The sequence below is a fragment of the Tamandua tetradactyla genome, chromosome 8, assembly GCF_023851605.1.
Source record: "Tamandua tetradactyla isolate mTamTet1 chromosome 8, mTamTet1.pri, whole genome shotgun sequence".
NCBI classification, from domain to species: Eukaryota; Metazoa; Chordata; class Mammalia; order Pilosa; family Myrmecophagidae; genus Tamandua; species Tamandua tetradactyla.
Genome location: NC_135334.1, coordinates 65,696,011 through 65,715,540, shown reverse-complemented (window position 1 = coordinate 65,715,540; position 19,530 = coordinate 65,696,011). Strand labels below are relative to the sequence as shown.

Here is a 19,530-nt window from a genome sequence, read left to right as displayed (position 1 = left end):
TCTGCCATGTGTTAATTATAAAACTATAGACAAGTTGCTTAACTTCTTTGAGCCTCAGTTTTCTCATCTATAAGATGGGGAAAATAGTTTACTAAGGGGATCACCAAACTAGCATGAAATAAAATGAGGCAATCAGTATGAAAGAAACATTTCTGAAGCTCTCAGTTTACAAAGTACATCATTTCATTTGGTCCTCATGAGAATACTGTAAGGTAGAGACATTATTTTATAAGGAGACAGACATGGCAAGAATGGGGACTCAAATCAAGGCAGATGTGATTCCACAGCTTTTTTCTGAGTCAGGAGAGAAACTTCTGGAAACCATTAAGCATAACCAAGTGAGAGGCACAATCAGTATTAAGGATACTTTTAGTGGAAGATGAATCATTCTCTGCTTTCCAGTTAATCTAATCTTTTTTGCCAAAGTGTTATAAAAGCAAATTTGGTGGGGAGGGGTGAGGATAGGGATGGAAGGGTAAAAGAAACAAGCTCCAACTCACCCTCCTAGCCCCCAACGGATCGCTTCCTTATTACAAACTGCTGCCTTCATATACAGACCCTACGGAGATGACAAAACCTTTCAGAATCTGATCCATGCCTGTCCCTCCAGTCTTATCTGTTATCAGCGCCTCTCTGCACCCTCTAGCCCAGCCACACTTTCTCCTCAGATCTGCCGAGGCTGAAACCTCAATTCCAATGAGGAGGAAGGCCACAGAATGTGAACAGTACCCTTGAAGGTGTGCAGCACTGTGGTTCTGGACCAGAGGGAGCTAGCAGGGATGCCCCTGATGGGAGGGGAAAGGACTCGGAAGCCAACAGAACCCATCCAGGGACAGGGTCCCACTCAGACGCCTTTGCTCCACAGCCTTGACCCAAGAAGGTGAGAATGTGCAGGGTCATGTGTTTTGTCCAGCTGTCCTCAGGCGGCACTATAATGGAGACCGATGGAGCCCGGGAGAGAAACCAACAGCAGAAGCAACCTCCTGGGCTGAATAAGTTTCCCCCACCCGCCTTGGCCTTTCAGTTCAGAGTGCTGGAGTAGTGTGAGAGACTGAACCACTACCGTCCAGTGGTTATCGGAGGCCTAGAGAAGGGTGACCTGGTGCTTGCCCCTGCCCCCATGCTAGTAGTCAACATTTTACTAAATTAATATTAATAGCTGTGGCTAGTATATCATATATCAAATATGCAGTATTTGAGCACCTTCTATGTGCACTTTCACTTCAGTCTTAACTTTTCTAATGCTCACAACAACCCCTGGAAGAAGTTATTATCAACTTCATTTTACCTATGAGGCACCTGAGGCTCACACAACTAGGAAATGGTCTTTATAAAGACAAAGCCTGAATTCTGTCTGCCAAACCATGGTCCTTTGCATAAAACACACAAATCTACTTCCTGTCTCAGTCCAGGGCCAAAGGCAGAAACACGATAAGGCACTTACTCCCTCAATAAAGAGAGCAAGCTTCTGAGGCCTGGACCAGAACTGGTTGGCCTGCAAGCTTACAGACAACTGTGCTGTTGTCACTGGGAATAAGTGGGGACACCAGACTCTGGCTTGGTAACAGTTTAGAAGCACAACCAAGAATCCTGAAATGATGAGATTTTAAGAATAAGACCCCATGTCACAGATCTAGAAACTAATTTCTTAAAGGAAATACTCCTAATAAGGGCAAGTAATGTCCTGGTCCAAATACTCTCTGTAGTTTGAGGCCCATCTCAGTTGCCACCTCCTCCAAAAAGCCTCCCTTGATTTACCATCCCCAAAGTTCTTTTCTCTTCCATTGAATGCCCAAAGCAGGTAACTGAGACTTCTCACCTGACACTTTTATCTTCTCCCCCAGAGAATGCACACTGATGTCCCCATCTTACCTCCTCTAGGCACAAAATCATTGCCCCTTTTCCTATGGCCAGGAAGGAAACAGAATTGAGAGGTTATAAAGGGGCCTTCTTTTCTCCCACAATTCACCTCCCCCATCAATGTATAATCTAAAGAGAAGAAATTCAGGGCTAGTTCATTCATTTAGCATTTATTGAGTACCTGGTCCTGTAATTGGGAGCTGGGAACACAACAGGGAATGAGAGAGCTATGGCCTAAGAGAGGTCTCTTCCAGTGTCTGGTTGGGCAGCCTCTAACAACTTGTTCTACCTCTCTGGTCCTTGGTCTGGTATCTACAGAAAGATCCACACACTTCTACTTCACCACTTTCTGGACAATGAAAAACTATGGCCTTTGCTCAAGTGCCAAGTACAGAGTGGACTCTTATTATGTCCTGAGGAGAAGGGCCCATGTGTCATTCATTTCCCTATCTCCCAGTGGTAGCACAGAGCCAGGCCTTGTACAGAGTAGGTCCTCAGGAAATATTTACAGAATGAGGGAGAGAGAACAGCAAACCAGTAAGTCAGACTTCTTGAATGCACCAATCAATTGCTTTTCTCCTGCAACCTGGAGTAACAATTGGCATATATTTGCAAACCTGTGCTGTAAATTCCAGTATATATCCACTTCTTACAGATTGAGCTACCAAGTGTATCTCTGAATCAAGCCCAAACGTGAATCATTTTTTCCAGCTATTTGTATACATCTGTGTCAATAAAGGCAACTTGCTTGTTTGAATTTTGCAAGCCTGGTTTTCCAAGAATTTTTTTGTTTTTTTGCTTCCTACAAGTTGTCAGATACATTTGCAGTTGCTGGACAACTTTTATTTTATATGGACAAAAATCCTGAACATCAAAGCCTCCTGAGTGTATCTCTCTGAGCTAAAACTATAGCAAGGTTCCTTCAGAGTGCCAGGCCAAGGGGTAGATAAAAGAAAGAGACTGGGCTTTGGCATCAGACTGCCCTGGGTTCAAGTTTGGCTCTGTCACTTACAAGCTATGTGACCTTGATCAAACCACTTAACTTCTCTGAGCTTTGGTTTTCTTATTAACAAATGGAAATAATCCTGCCTCATAGGGTTGTTATAAGAATTAAGTGAGATTGTATTTTTTTAGGTGCTTAGCACAGTGCTAGAATACAGCAGTGCTAAAAAAAATGGTAGTTAACACTACAATTACAATAGGTGTGTTGGATGAATAAATTGTAAAACACTAAATAGCTACAACATTTTCAACAGTGGTTTCAAAGCAAAAAAACCTGGAGAAAAAAAGTGCAGAAAAATGTCTAACAGGAATGTGATACTGTTTAATTACAGCTGAATCCACTCAGGATAACGTGCTGTTCACCAGGAGCCCTGGTCTCAGGAGGGTGCCTGAGGCTTAAAATGCAGATGAAGTCGCAATGACAGCCCTGACACTCAGAACAAAACCACACACACAAGGTCTCCATGTGTTCAAATTTCCACATTAGATAAGCATCGTGGAGCAAACCAGGGTAGCTACCCAAATCCACATCTCTCTGTCCTGGGTTCAAGGACCCCCTGATGTTGCAGAAATTTGAGTTTAAGACTGTGCTCCATCCTTGATAAATAGCCACAGTTTGGTGGGACATTTTGTAAAGAAAGGCACAAGGATAGAGTTTGGGCGTCTCATGGATCTGGATTCAAACTTGGCTCTGGCACTTAAAAGCTACATGATATTGGCAAGTCACTTGACTTGTCTGAGCCTCTAATTTCTCATGAATAATGAGTATATAATAATAATAGTAATAAAAGGAAGAAGAGGATGAAGAACTACCACAGATTGAATGCACGGAGATGCAGAAATAAAATAAATATGGCCCCTGCCGTGGGAGGGTCATTGTCTAATAATGATAACAGGCACACAAACAGATACTATCAAGATGATGATTATGTTTAATTTGAAAGAATTCATATTTATTGAGTACTTACTATGTGTCAGGCACTTTCTAAATGCTTTTACTTATTTAATTCTTATAACATTCCCATGAAAATGGTACTATTACTTCCCACTTTGTAGATAAAGCATCTGAGGCACAGAAAGGATAAATAGTTTGACCAAGATTATAAAGTCATTAAGTGTTGGAACCAAAACTTGAACTCAGGCAGTTTGGCTCCAAAGCCCATCCTCTTAACCACTCTGGTTTAAATATACTGAGTGAGTTAATATATGTAAAGTGCTCATGTTGATGCTAACACATAGTGAGTCCTTTTCAAATCTTGGCCACTATAATTTTTTTTGAGCATTATACTATAGTCCCTTGAGTTGGAGTGTGCCAGCCTCTGACTGTTGAGTCAGGGAAGCTGTCACAAGAATTGACATGTGAGTTCACATGTTCTCTAGAGAGCATTCTTGGCAGAGGAAAATGCATGTATGGGGGTTCAGAAGCCTGAGAGAGCAAGACTTGCTGGGGGAATGGTTTATAGGTATGGAATGGTTGTGAAGGAAAAGGGGCAGGAGGTAAAGTGGAGACAGTGGTGGCAGGGATCAGGTGGCAGTTGCCTGTAGGTGCCAAGCTAAAGAACTCCGATTTTATCCAGAGGGTGACAAGGAGCCCCTGAAGAGCTAGGAGCAAGAGTGCAGTGATCTCATTAGTGTTTGAGAAAGATTCCTGGTGTCCAGGTGGAGGATAACCCAGGCAGGGACAGAATATGAGTATGCCCCAGACTGACTGCAGGGTGCCAGACTTTCAGAAAGATTCCAGTAGAGTTCATCGTGATTCTTTTGTAAAAGTATATACATGAGAAAAGAGCATAAACTACCAAAGCTTTGGCTCAGGTGAAGAACCTGAACATGTCAACAGCCCTGCCATCTAAGGCTGGCACTGACTCCAAGGAAGGATGCCAGGCCAAGTCCCCATATGCAACCCAGCAAACGGCACAGAGGCACCAGAAGGTCTCCTTGCTGTGGAGTTAAAGACAACCCCAGTGTGCACTGCAGTCATTAATCGGGCCCTAAAGGTTGTCAGATATGAAAGATGATGGTATTTAATTATCATAAAATACAAAAACTCCAGCTGCCTGAGAATGCCAGGAGAAAGAGTTATTTTGCTTCCATTAAAATGCCATCGACTACCACTGACTCAGGACGGTGATGTAGTAGTGCTGAGAGCTTAGCTAATGAACCTTGGCCTACACGACCAATTTAGAGAGGCCAGAAAGCTCTCTGTCACCACAGTCGGCAGCAACAATCTGATGGCTGGACTTACAGTCTCATTTCTGCCTCTTCCAAGCTGTATAATCTTAGACAATTTATCTAACCTTTCTGAGATTTGGTTTCTTCATCTGTCAAACATTTATGAAAGCACTTTGCAACTGTGCAAAAGTTAGAGATAACCATCATCGTCATTATTATTGCCTCAACCTACAATGAATAAAAATAGTGAAGTCTGAATAGTAACCCCTGGTCTGACGGTATGGGTTAATTTTTTTGTGGTGTTTTTCTAGCCATTCTTTCTGTCCCTGAGCAAAATGTTTTCTATTCACTTTCACTGATTTGCTCATTCCATATCACAGCCAATGCGAAGGGATTCTGAATGTACTTTGCCTGAAACCCCAGAAGGACTCACAGAGTGGGAAGGGCCTACAGAGGCCGCGGAGCTTCCAAAGGTTTCCTTTACAGTTTTCATGAAGGGAAATAAAAAAACAGCACCCTGAGGTCAGCACTACCTCCTCCCCTTGCCTTCAGCCGCAGGGGTGGTAACGGCCTTGATTGTTCTTGGTCTCTGGGTATCTCAACATCTCCTATGCGTTCTCCTAACCCTATTCAAACCTCTGTAAATCATCCCTTCAGTTAAGTCTTGTGACCCATCTGTGTTGGATCCTTTTTCCTGACAGGACCATGGAGGATACTCAAAGCAATTTTTTAAGTGCTAGAATCGAAGCAATTACTGCAGTACCCATCTAAGTTTGAGAAACATTTTACTTGACCTAGGAGAGTCAGGGAGTGACATCTGATCAGAGCCATGAAGTATGATGGGCTCTCCCTAGAAGAAACCTGACAAGGAGGAGGCTGGAAGGAAGAGCACACACTGGGTGGGAATCACCAGACCTTGGGGAAATGGGCACGGCTGACTTGTGAATGTGCTTGGTAAAGTCTGCGCCAAACCACCGCTGTGTCTGGGACACCTGCCCTCAGAGGGGATCTGATTCCCAGCCTGTGGAATGGCTCTGGCTATTGCTGGCTTTATGGAATTTTCACTAACTTGGATCCTCTGTCAAGATCGAGAAGCAGAGATAAGAGCACCTGGAGAGGTTTCTGAAGCCAAAATATACACAAGGCTGGTTCCTGATACACAGGAGTCACCAGACCTGACAACTTGATCATTTCCTTAATTTTTAAACATGGTAAACATTACATATTTGATAAAACTGACAAAATTTCATCACAGTAATTCTGAAGAAAGCAATGAAGTCACCAGGAGACACCTCCTGCAAGTGAAAGAGCACTGGATCTGTGGTCAGAAACCCAGTTTCAGGTTTTGACTTTGCTACTTCCTAGCTTAATCTTGGGTAAGTTTCTTTTCCTTACTCTACCTCAGTTTCAATTAACTCTTCTTTCAAAGGTTGTTTTGAGAATTAACTATGATAATTCGTGTAAAGCCCTGATCATTGCCTGGAAGACACTGAGAGCTCAATGATGGCCGTTCCTTTCCTGTTCCTTGCACTTGAAGATTTTAATTACAAGCAGGCTGACAAATCATTGCAAATGGGTATGGCTCCAATATTTAGGATTAAATGTATCAACAGTAAACCAGTAAATATCACAGAGCCTTCTATGGGAGGGTAGGCCAAGTTACTGTGATTTTAAAAAGCTTCCCAGGTGACTCTGACACAGACAGCTTACAGATAGGGTTGTCTAGGGAAGTTTCTAGGAAGAGCAAGGACTTGGTACTGGGTACTGAAAGAGAGGCAGGATTTGAGGTGTATAAAGGGAACAGAGAAGACATTCTAGGCAGGGAATGGCATGAGCACATGCTCACAAAATGAAAGGTAACAGTCCCCATAGGCAGAAGGATAGTGTGGAGACCTGGGTTCCTGGAGCAAAGATATAGCAAGGGCCAGCAAAGGCAGAGGAGGCTGGAGCCCAGCTTAAAAAGCCTGGAGGGCAGGAAAAGGAGCCTGAAGATAGAGGAGTACGTTTAAATGTGCTCAGAGATCTCCCCTGTCTTCTGAACTATTGAAGCCAAGGGCCAGAGTAGTCAACAAGAGTGCACCAGCACCCCCAGGCTTCATTAAAATATTCACAGGGTTCCTTATCCAGCAATGAATGTTCTCCTGGCACAGAGTGTGAGTATAGAGGTGCACGCTGCAATCTTTGACTGGACCGTTGAAAGAAGAGCAGAACTTCAGAGTCTGTCTGAGAGAGGTGCAATCAACACTGGTCTCTACTCTCAGGGCCAAGGGAGGCGTCACTGTAACTTACAGACAAAAACCAAGCCCAGAGCATCAAGTTGTAGTGTGAGAACTTGGTCTGGTCAACACTTGAACCCATAAGTATAACTCCCTCCCAATATACATTCACTCAAACTTCATTTTGTGCTTGACCCTATCAGCTGCCAATGGTTGTGAGACCTTGGGCAAGGTACTGAGTTTCCCCATCTGACAAACAGATGGAGGAGATGGTAGGTATCCCTCCCAATTCTAAAATCTATGACTGTATCATTCTTACAGATGAACCTGCTATTTGTTGATGAATATCTCCTTGCAAAAGATATGTACAGGGGTCCTAGCAGCTCGGGTGGCAGGAGGAGTGGCAGCGGCCAATAGCCTGGCTTTGTGAAGGATCTTGGCACCCATGGCCCATAGCGGCCAGCACGTGCCTGCTCCACCACCAAAATGCCCAAGAGTAAGATCAGCTCAGCCGAAGGGGTGAGAAAGGAGAAGCCAGGAGGAGGCCAGCGAGGTTGTCAGCTAAACCTGCTCCCATGAAAGGGGAAACAAAGCCAAAAAAGGCAGCAGGAAAGGATAAGCCTTCAAACAAAAAAGTGTAACCAAAAGGGAAAAAAGGAGCAAAGGGAAAACAAGCTGAAGTAGGTAACCAAGAAACTAAAAATTTACTTGCAGGAAATGGAGAAACTAAAAATGAGGAGAGTACAACCTCTGATGAAGCAGGAGAGAAAGAAGCCATATCTATTTAATATTGTATACTATATCTTATTAGTGGCCCCTGTTTCTGTCTTCATGTGCAATCCAGAGGAATATTTTATGAACTATTTTGTAAATGCAAGTTTTTTAGTAGCCCTAGAAGAAACATTTTTAAGAAGGAGATTGAAATCCCACCTCATCCCATTTTTTAGGTGTAAATGCTTTGTTCTTAAGAGGGGAAATTGTTTACTGGTTGTTTATTTTTTGGTACAACCAGAGAAGAGTAGGGTACTGACTTATGGGAGGCATTGATTGTCTTAAGAGTTCAACTTAGTATTCCATAGGGTGGGTGGTGGCGGTAAGTTTTTATACCCTCTAATACCACAAATACTAAATGATGATTTGGAGTCACAGTCATGCATTTAATATATGCTGAACATTTTTAATTACTTCTATTCCCATGTTTTTGGTAGAATTGTTTCTTAAAAACCACTCCCTGATCAAGGGTCTCCTTGTCAGAACTGTGTGTACTTTGAAACATCCTTGGTTGTGGTTGTCCAGTTTTCCTAATAATTTTGCTATCTACTCTGAAAGATTAGAGATGTATGTATGATAATAAATTGTGAATTAGTGGGACTTACAATGTCACAGCTTACCAATATTTTCATTTACTGGCACTTGACATCCTTTTAGGAAAAATGTGCCTCCAAATTTTCAGCTGGAAAATGAATGAAATAACTTCAGAAAAGAACTACAACTACATGGCTTTTTAGATTTTTGTACATACATTAAGAATTGCATACAAATTGTTCATAATGTCCGAGTGCTGATCTTCAGAACAACCAATAAAAATCTCAATTATGAAAGAAAAAAGATTTGTACACTAAGTTATGTATTGGATTGTGTGGTACGATTGGGCACAGAGCAAAATGAAAAGATAGAATGGAAGAAAAAGAAACAAGTGATTGTTCTTTCCTCCCTGTCTCCACTCCTGTCTTCCTGCTTTTATTCCTTCTACAAACATCACTCTCTATAGACTTTGTACTTGATACTAGAGACCGAAAGATGAATTAGCCAAAATTTTTTACTATAAATTTTGCACAGATTGGTTTGAAAAGTCCAGCTGCAGCCACAGAGGGATTTTTTTCTAGATACATGGGCCTCTCTCAATTTAAAGCTCTATCTACCTCAGGGCAAAACTTGTCTTAGGAAAGTTTTCCAGCTGTCAAGCGAGTTTTCCTTCCATTGTCATCTTCATGCCCTTTTCAAAAGTAGTCTGATCCCAAAACAGTTATGTCTAGTCTCAAATCAATAAGGAACCATAGTTGATAGGCAATAAGGAGCCATAGTTGATAGGTAAGAGAGGAGCATGTGAGTGAGTGTGGGAGGTGGGGTTCAGCTCAGAAGAAGTTAGTGGTGGGCTAGGAGTACATAAATATGTGGAAATGTAGGTAGGTTATATTCATAGAGGTAAAACACGAAAAATGAAGGAGAGGTGGTCAGTCATGCTGTGCTAATTAGCTGGAGAGGGTCTAGAGTAAGGGCATCTGGATTGTGGATCACCCCAGTTCAAAAGAGGTGGACCCTAAGGTCATTGGAGTGTGATATTTTTCCCTGGTTTCCTTGGACGGTGAAGAGTTTAGAAACTGTGCTCCCATGTGCAGAAGGCAAAGGACTGGTACTGTTGGCCTGGAGAGGAGGAAAATAGAGGAAGGCACTAGAGAAGAATGTATCTGGAGGTCCAGTTGAGATATGTATGCCACATGCCTTATGATTAGCTCTCCAAGTCTTGTTGCTTCTGCTCACACAATTTATATGTTAGGTATTTAAACACCCAATTACATTATTTGGTAGAAAGCCCTAGACTGAAGAATTTTTCCCAGTTTTGCCATTAACTTACTTTCTGACTATGAAAAAGTCCCTTTCCCTCTCTGGGCCTCAATTTCTCTCTCTGAAAAGTGAGATTCCTTCATTTTATAGATGATTTTTGGAGACTCCTTCTAGCCTTTGACAGTCTGATTCCTTGTGGCCTCCCTTGTTCTTCTCCAGGAATTTCCTGGAAAGAAAATAGCAAAAACACCATTGCTGCCTTTAAAGAGCTTAGGGTTGGAAGAAAGAGCAAATGTGCTCCACAGATATTTAGGGGTAAGAATCAGATCCAAGGCCAGGAAGTTACTTGGAGCAAGTAGCAGTTCAACTTAAGGAAACCCTTTCTTCCTGTTAAACTCTATACTACTGAATGGGCATCTCTCAAGGTAGTAAGCTTCCTGTCAATGAAACAGGCTCACTGACAGCTTCAACTTGTTTCCTGAATGCCAAGCCTCTGCCATGCTGACTGAATATGTACAGAGCTGAATTTCATGTCCTGCTGCTTCCCCACTGCCAATTCTGCTCACTGTCCTGTGCTCGTGATCTTGCCACCACCGCTATTGCCAGAACCACTCACCTCATCAATCAAGTTAGACCTCTGGGAATCACCATTGCTTCCTCCTTTTCTTTCAAGTTCAACAATTTAACAATGACTGCTAAGTCTTCTAGATTACACTTCCCAAATATCTGTAAGATTCTCACCACCTCCACTGTGAGTATCTTAACCCAGGTCCTCGTCAGTGGACACCTAGGCCAGGACCATGGCCAATAATGGTATCCCAGCCTGCCAGCTCACCACCCACCAATTCATTTGCCATCCATCAGTGGGAGTGATCTCCCTAAAAGAAAACGAAGTCATGTCACACTCTTGTTCTAAAGCCCATCAGTGGCTACCCACAGCCCATCCCTCCAGAGAGGCAACCATAGCTCTCCACCTCCTGCTTTAAAAAGAATTATCAGGCTAGTCATATACCACTCATGAAAATACTCCCTGCCTGCCCCATGTCTGTGACTTTGCAAATGCTGCTTCATTCTTTTACCTGGTTAACTCAGAGGAGAAGTTACCTTCTCTGCCTGGAAGATGTCTTTGACTAGCACCACCTCTAGTTTGGGTTAGGGGGCCCTGCTTTAGGCTCTTTTAACCCCAGTGGCTCACTCTGAGATAAGAATATTTGTCTGCCTTTGATTTGTTTAAACCACTTTTCTGTCTCTTTCACCAGACAGTATGTTCCCAGGGCTGAGGCCAGAAGCAGATAACCCCTCTCTAGGGTTCATGACAGGCTTCTGTTTGTGGGCTCTTTCTCCCAGATGTAGTGACTGATTATTGAGGGGCATGGGGTGGTTTGGACACTTTGGGCATCTTGATTTCTCTCTTTAAACTTGTTCTCCAAACTGAACAAGGAAGACAGCTGATAGTTGAGATGGGTATAATTCTTTACAATTTTATCAGCAGTTAAAGATGCTATGAAAAGGAAATCAAGACAATGAATCTCAAGGCTCCCAAAGGGGATAGCCTACTTTGTTGAAACTAATGCCAGAATTGAAGGTCAGGACAGTTTATCAAGTCATTTTTCTATCTCTCCCTCCTCCCCTCTCCTCATCATATGGGCCCTGCGTGTGGCTAACTACCAGCACAAGGAGAGGGGAATACTCATCCATCATGTTCACATCCTTCTCTCCCTTTGCTCTTAGAAGAGACACTGACATCCTTAGATAAAATGACAGGTTGGCTAAAATTTTCCTAGAACCAATAGCATGGTGGCTAAATGTCATCGCTTAGGCTCAAGCTGCCTTGGGTTCAAATCGTACTTCCCCTACTTAAATGCTGGCCAAGTTACAAATCTTTCTGGGCCCCATTTTTATGTCATGGACATCATTCAAACAGCACAGTGGTCAGGGACACGAGTGCTGAGTCAAATGGAACTGAATTTGAAATCAGGCTCTACCTATTACTATCTCTGTGGCTTTGGATGAGTTTTTAACATCTGAAAGCCTTGATTTCTTCATTTGTAAAATGGGGTTAATAGCATTATCTACTTCTTAGTGTTTTAGGGATTTAGTGAAACAGTGCATATTGAGTCCTTAGCACTGTGACTGGCAAATAGAAAGGAATTGGTTGAAGCTAACTAGTAATTCATTCTCATAGATCCTTGGATATACATTTAATTACATTCCCTTTAGGCTGTGAAGTGTGCAAGGGCAGAGGTCATGTCTGTGTTTTTCACCAAGTGCCTGGCCTTCTCTCTACCATCAGGTGTCTCCCCTTTACCTAATGTGTCAGTTTGCTAGCTGCCAGAATGCCATAAACTAGAACTGGAAACAGCTTTTAAAAAGGCGAACTTAATAAGTTCCAAGTTTATAGTTCTAAGCCTATAAAATCGTCCAAACTAAGGCATCCAGGAAAAGATACCTTAACTCAAAGGAAGGCTGATGGGTCAGGAATACCTCTGCCAGCTGGGTAGTCATGCGACTAGCATCTGCTTGTCCCTTGCTCCTGGGCTCCATGCTTTCAGCCTCTGTTCCTGTGGGGGTTCCTCATTTTGCTTCTCCAAGGCTGGCTTTCATCTCTTGGCTTCCTTTGGCCCTGTCCTGGTTCTGGCTTGCTTAATATCTCATGGGATGTCCAATGGGCTCCAAACATCTCCAAACATCTGTGTCTCTGCTCTCCAAGTGTCAGAATCTGTGTTGGCTCTGAGGCTTCTGTCATTTCTTTTCTCTCAAAAATGTTTCCTCTTTTAAAGGATTCCAGTAAACTAATCAAGAGTCACATGGAATGTGTGGATTCACATCCCCATCTATTCAAAGGTCATACCCACAATTGGGCATGTTACATCTCCATGGAGATAATCTAATCCAGTCGACTGCTACCACAAAATTGGATCAGGATTAAAGCATGGCTTTTTGGGGTACATACTACTTTCAAACCAGCATAGCTAAATTAAGTTCTCCCCAAATGTTTGTTGAAGAAACTGAATTAAGCACTTTTCCAGGCAGGCTCTTTATATCTGAGCACCTGGAGGTATCAGGGGGAAATTAATATTTACTGGCACATGGCTATGAGCAGGTCCCTTATGAAGGTTTCCTCATTTTATCTTCAGAGCAACATTCTAAGGTTGTCTTAATTTCCCCATTTTGCTGATGAGGAAACTGAGCCCCAGAAACCTGCTCATGTCTTTGTATATGAAAATATTTCAATTTTCATGCAGCATCTCAGGCTTTAGCATTTGGGTAAATTTAATAAATGACACATCATGATTTAAAAACAAAACACCGCAACAAGCAAAACAAGGCAATAAACCTGCTCATATCACACTGCCAACAAATGGCAAAGCCAGCATTCCAACACAGTCTCTCTGATCGCAATTCCTACTCTTGATGCCTTGTAGAGGCAGAAGAAGATTAATTCTGAAGTACTTAAGCTACATACATTGAGCAACTTATTAAATGCAGAAACCTCTCATTTCATATATTTTGTTATGACTAAACAACAAACATACCAGTACTTACATGGGTGAGATATTTTGGAGAATCACAAAAAGTTTTAATGTTTGATGATATTCCATAAAAATAGGCCCAAGATAGAGGTTATTATCCTCCTTTTACAAATGAGGGTCTGCTAGGCTAAGTGGTTTGCTCAGGGTGGTGGAGTCCATAAAGACAGATTACAAGGCAGGAATTCAGACCCCAAGCCCACTGCCCTTTCCAGCTTCCATAAAAGCGGCATGCAACCCCCTTCTACATTATCCTAAGAACACCCCTCCAGCCCTAGCAAATGACCAGGCAGCACGGTAGCCCCCTACTCAAGTGATCTTTACTTTCTTCCTCAGGCATTAAAAGGTCCCACCCGGGGAAAATGAAGAAAGTGTCCAACTAATAATCTAAATCAGAGAGATGTTTTTCATCATTTATGACATGACCACATAGGAGGTTTCTTTTTGATACAAGCTCAAGGAGATCTTGGGCAGATATTCCATCATCAATGCCCATAAAGCAAGTCATACCAGAAACAAATAAAAGGAATTCTGTCCTCTTACAGTCCTCTGTAAAGTGCCTGGCTTAATCTCCAGGCCACAAAAATGTAATAATAGTACTAACAATGGCCTCAGTGTATTGCAAGTTTATGGGACTGGTAGGAAGTCTGCTGCATATCTTAAAGCATTTTCCTCATTTCATCTTCCCAGGAGTCCTTTGAGGCAAGTGTAAAGAGGAACACATTGTAGTGTGTTAAGAGTATGGGCTCCAGAGTCAGATGACCTGGGTTTGAATCCTAGCTCTACCACTTCCTAGCTGTGTGCCCTTGGAATATGGAGATAATACTCATGGGGTGGTTGGGATTCAATGAGTTAATATAAAGCACTAGGAACATGCCCAACACATAAGTACTCACAAATGTCAGCTATTATTACCTCTCTTTTATGGATGAGAAAACTGAGAGTCTCAGAGAGAATTTTTTTATGCTCCACAGCTACTAAGTTCCAGGATTGGAATCTAAGTCTGTCTTACTTCAACCTCTATGCTCTTCACAACTATGGCATATTTTCTACATGTTATCCTACTGTTCGTTTCCCCTGGCATCTAGTAGGTCCTCCATACATGGTATTATCATCATTATTCCTATTTGAGATGCCTTTGTGACTGTCAGCTCCAAGTCAATGCCCTCCCAAGATTACTAATTCCTAGCCTCTGCACCCTCTCCTGCCATGACCCTACTAGACAAGCTGCTTGAAGAGCAAGTCCCCACAGCAAGGGCACAGATGGCACTGACTTTACTTCAATGCAAAAAGTGTACGTTCTGTGGGCGCCACCTGGGCTCATTCTCCATGTTAATTCTCTTCTTTCAGCTATGGAATATTTTATGTTTCCAATTTCAGAATCTACTTATGTTAAGAAAGAAAGAAAAATCCAATCAGCCCAGCTCAGATTTGTGAAACAAATAATGCAACCAGCATAGACGTTAATCAAGCAGTTATATTCACAACCACAGTGATCACTGCTCTGCCTAATTTATATAGCCTAGGGCCTCCTAAAGAAAATGTCTCTTGACAGTATATATAGGATGCAATGCAAAGGTGCACTGACACTGCTGAAAGGGTGCAGATTTACAGGCCTGTCATCTTGATGAAGCTAAAGCAAAACTGAATTTGGAAGCATGTCCCCAGGAATTCCACCCACACATGAATGTCAAACTGCATTCTCTTCTTCCATAAAAAATTTTTTTTTTAATAAGGAAATTGAAGACATTAACCTTTACCTGGCTGTTTTTCTTGTTTTCTGGAGGAAATAAGGTGGAAAGGCCAAGCTGCCTTGGTATCCTGGAAAGGACTAATGCTTCAGAGTTTGGTGGACACAGGTTTGAATTCTGTACCATTACCAGCTGTGTGAACTAAGCAAGATATTTAAGCTTTCTGGGCATCTATAAAATGGAGATAATTATACTTACTCAAATTGAAGATTAAATGAAAAAACAGTGAATTTCCTACTAGATTGTGAGCTTTGTATTGCCAATGTCTAGCATACAATCTGCTTTATAGTAAGTCCAATATAAATGTTTATTGATTATACCTTCAAGCATAATGTCTATTGTTTACTGAGTGATTTCAAGGTGCCAGGGAATATGCTAAGTTCTTATTTTATCCTCAAAACAACCCTGTGAAGCATGTATTATTATCCTATTTCCAGGTTTGTGATAACTGAGGCTCTGAGAAGTCCAAAATAATAACAGCTTGTAAGAGAAAGAGCTACTGGTGCCCCAAGATCACAGAGAGAGCTAGGGTTCAAACCCAATCCTGAAAATTTCACATCTCCTCTCCCTTCCTTCCAAAGCATTCCTTAAACTCTATGTATAGCACATAGCAGATTCTCAAGGAACTTAATTTCCCCCTTTTTTTATTTCTTGTCCTCTTATATCCCGGAATATCTTGAGACAACTTAGAAGTCAGGACAGTTCTTCAGGATATTTAGGGGAGCTTAATTATCATTTTCAACCAACACTGGTTGAATATTTGCAATGGGCCTGACCTGTGTTGATTACCAGGCACAGGCACTTTTATCCTTGTTGTAGCTTCCCAGATTTCTGGACTACCTAGAGGAAATCAAAGTGGGAACTCTAACTCTCCTGAATGACTGGAGAGGGGTGCCCAGATAAGTTTGATTAGCCCATGAGGCCTTCTTGTGCCTGCCATGTGTCCAGGAATAGAGGAAAAGGGGGCCAGAGTTCTAGTCCCAGCCCTGCCATAATCTCACTGGCAGGTACTCTGGGCACCCCACCTCCCTAGACCTTAGTTCCCTCCTATATAAGGAAGGTGCTAAGCAAATGATTGTCAGCTGTTTCCAAACTCTTCACTTTTAAGGTCCTTGTGAATAACAGACACCCCTCCTCCACTTATCCATAAGTTTTAAAACACTTATGTTTTAAAAGCTTGTCTCTCATATGTTATATTAATTAATTAATATTTTCTCATTTTTAAATCAAACACTTGTAAAGCTGATAATTAGATTTTCTGATCAGTCCAGCAGAACTTAGTGGATTGATACCTAATACTTGGCCCATTGTTGGTACAAAGCAGGTATACTAAATGAACAAGTGAATGAATAAATGGAAGGGTGAATGCTTAATCCTAAACAGAAGAACAATGAATTCGAAGAAAATATGGAGTCAAAAAGACCTAGATCTAAATTCCAACTCTACCATTTACTAGCTGTGTGACCTGGGGTAGGTCACTTAAACTCTCGAGGCTCAATTTTCCCATCTATGAAATGCAGACAATTAGACCTATCTTGCAAGATTGTTGTAAAATTAAATAATAATAATGATAAAAAATAATATAGTAAACACATAATAGTGCATATTATATGCTAGGCACTAGGCTAAATGTTTTACACATTAATCCAATCTGCATAATAATCCTATAAAATGGATACCATAATTATTCCATTTTACATATGGGGAAATTAAGGTACAAAAAGTAACTTGCTCAAGGACAAACTTACATGATAGAGACAGGACCAAATCCAGACAGTAAGAATCCAAAGTCCACTCTATTTCCTCTGTTGCCACAAAGACCTTAGGGGAAAATGAGGCAAGTTCTGTCCACTTAGCCTCCCATCTCCAGAAGACATGCAGGATTCATCTTTCCCAAACCTGTGTTTCTTCCCACCTAGTCTTTGCCCCTCTAATGTACCTATGTGGGTTTGGAATTTTGGCATTTCTGCTAATACTAGACATTTTCTCTTTGTTTTGAAGAGGCCTATTCTCATTCTATGAATGTGGATACAGCTGGATTCTGGGTGGCCAATGAGAGCACCCCAATTCCTCTGGCCCCAGTGTCTGGCTTAGGCAGGGACACTAAACTGTGGCCAAAGCAATCAGAGCCATTCCCAGGATCTTGCTGAAGCTATGGGGAAAGAGGCACTGTCTTTTCCCTAGGCCTACAAACCTGGTACTATATAAGCCTGGAGGGGTCCCTTTGTTATCACACAGAGAATACCAGCTTGAAAATGAGGCCAAAACAAAGGGAAACTGAGTCAAGAGATGGTTAGAGATTCATGAAGACATCTTTTGAGCACATCTTTTGAACATGTGGCTCTGGTTCCCCTGAAGGGAAAATGGCCTGCTGGACATTTTATTTACATCATTTTCTTTTCTTAACTTCATCTGGAGTGGGGTTTCCATCCTGTTTGGCGAGCAATCCTAACTCACTACCACTGCGCCCTCAAATTAGAGCAAATTTCCTAGCTGCCCTCCTCAACTCCTCAGAGGTTAAATAACCACATTTTCCACAAAGCCCTTCCTCACTCATCAGATAGACCTGACCACTCCTCCCTCCTTTGTGTGGATGGAGCCTGAAATCACAAGGCACTGCGGCAACTGCACACCAAGTATGCTAACTTGTATACCTACTCACACCCCCCACCGATTTGTGAGTCACTTGAGAAAACTCTCCTTCATATCCATATCACTTGTATCCAGTTCAATCCTTGCCATGAAGTGGATACGATAACTGGGTGAATAAATGGACAGAAGTCACTTTACCAGATATCACCAAAATTTAAGCAGTCACAAAAATCCTCTCTAGTTAAGAAAAAACACTCCACTACTATAAAGTATGACCAATTAATCTTCAACCTCATAAGAAAATGTTCTGTAATGAGCTGTGGACATTAAATAACAAGAGAATGTCCATTTCCAGGTGGTTAGACCAAATCCTGTATGAAAATGGGAACAGCTGCATTCCCGAGCCCAGAGACAGGGAAGGCCTTCCACCAGGACACTGTACCACAATAATGCAGTTTGCGGCTGGGCTCAGTCTGTGGTTTGGTTCAAGTCCTCATCCTCCTGCTGCATTCCTGAGCCCAGAGACAGGGAAGGCCTTCCACCAGGACACTGTACCACAGTAATGCAGTTTGCGGCTTGGCTCAGTCTGTGGTTTGGTTTAAGTCTCATCCTCCTGCTACATTCCTATGGGCACTGTTACTAATCACACTTACTCATATAGATCCCGCCCCAAGACGAACTATCTCATTCCTCCCTAATCTAATGACTGAAATTAGGTGAAAGCATCCATCTGATATATGTTAGGCATCACAGCAGAAAGGAAGCCATCAAACAAGATATTATTAAAAAAAAAGTCTTTTACCATCTCTATTCACTTAACTGCCCATGCAAATTGGGCAGAATAATTCCAAATGGGGAAAAGTATGTTTGAGACTGTGGCTGTTACTCATGAGCCTTGTTTCAGGTCACTGGGGAGCATTTTTTGTGCTGGCCAGCCTTTTCTTGTGTGCCAGGTGCTTTGCCAGGTATTTTAAATATATTTTCTCTGGTTTCAGCATTGTAAACTTTTAACACTATAATCATCATTTCACAAATGAGGAAACTGAGGTTCAGTGATGTGAAGAGACTAGCCTGAGGTTACCCAATAAGTAGTAGATTCAAATCCAGGACTAACTTACTCTATAGCCCAGGCTCTTTCTACTTCTCTCCATTGCCTCCCTAGTGACACTGACATAATTTGTCAAAGGGATTCAGTAAAGCTGAGAGCAACCAGTCCTGTGAATACTGGCATTTATAGATTCTCTTGGGTCCCACTCAGTCTGGCTTTACTTGGGCCCAGAGATGAATGGAGAAGATGCCTTGGTCTGTCATATTTTGGGATATCCCTAGAGCTGAAGGCTGAGTGTCACAGTGGCCCACTCCAGTGACAGGGAGACTGTGCCCAAAGGAACCTCATAAATACATCTGCTTCTTTCTCTCTCAAACTCACATGCAGCATTTAGGAATATTACCTAATGTCAAAGGCCTCCTTCATGACAGATTCTGACTGCCCCCTTCACACACACTTGAGGCCTGAGCTATCACTGCAGCAACTCCCTCTCTCACCCTCCATACTTGCCTTGTCTGAGTCCATCTGTGCAGCCCAGTGAGGCTGTAATCAATGCAGTCAGGCATTGCTGGAAGGCTTCCCGGGAAATCCTGCTCCCTCAGTGCACTGATGGGAAGGCCTAGAAATGGAAAGTATGAGGTGGGGAGGAGCATTTCTGGGGAGCCTGGCATCTGGTTGATAGTTCAGGGCAATTCTGATCCTGGACTCATCACTGGACTCAGCTTACACGCTTCCTATCTCACATGATTATCAGACTTTCTCTGAGGATTATGAGGACTCCCCAGGGCCATCAA

General features: G+C 42.3%; 1 protein-coding gene and 1 pseudogene across 5 annotated transcripts in view; one reads left to right on the top strand and one right to left on the bottom strand.

The window, feature by feature from the left end:
- Nucleotides 1-19,530, bottom strand: part of TENM4 (teneurin transmembrane protein 4) — a 780,788-nt gene that overhangs the window by 258,271 nt on the left and 502,987 nt on the right. The window lies entirely within an intron of this gene.
- Nucleotides 7,737-8,038, top strand: LOC143643898 (non-histone chromosomal protein HMG-14 pseudogene; annotated as a pseudogene).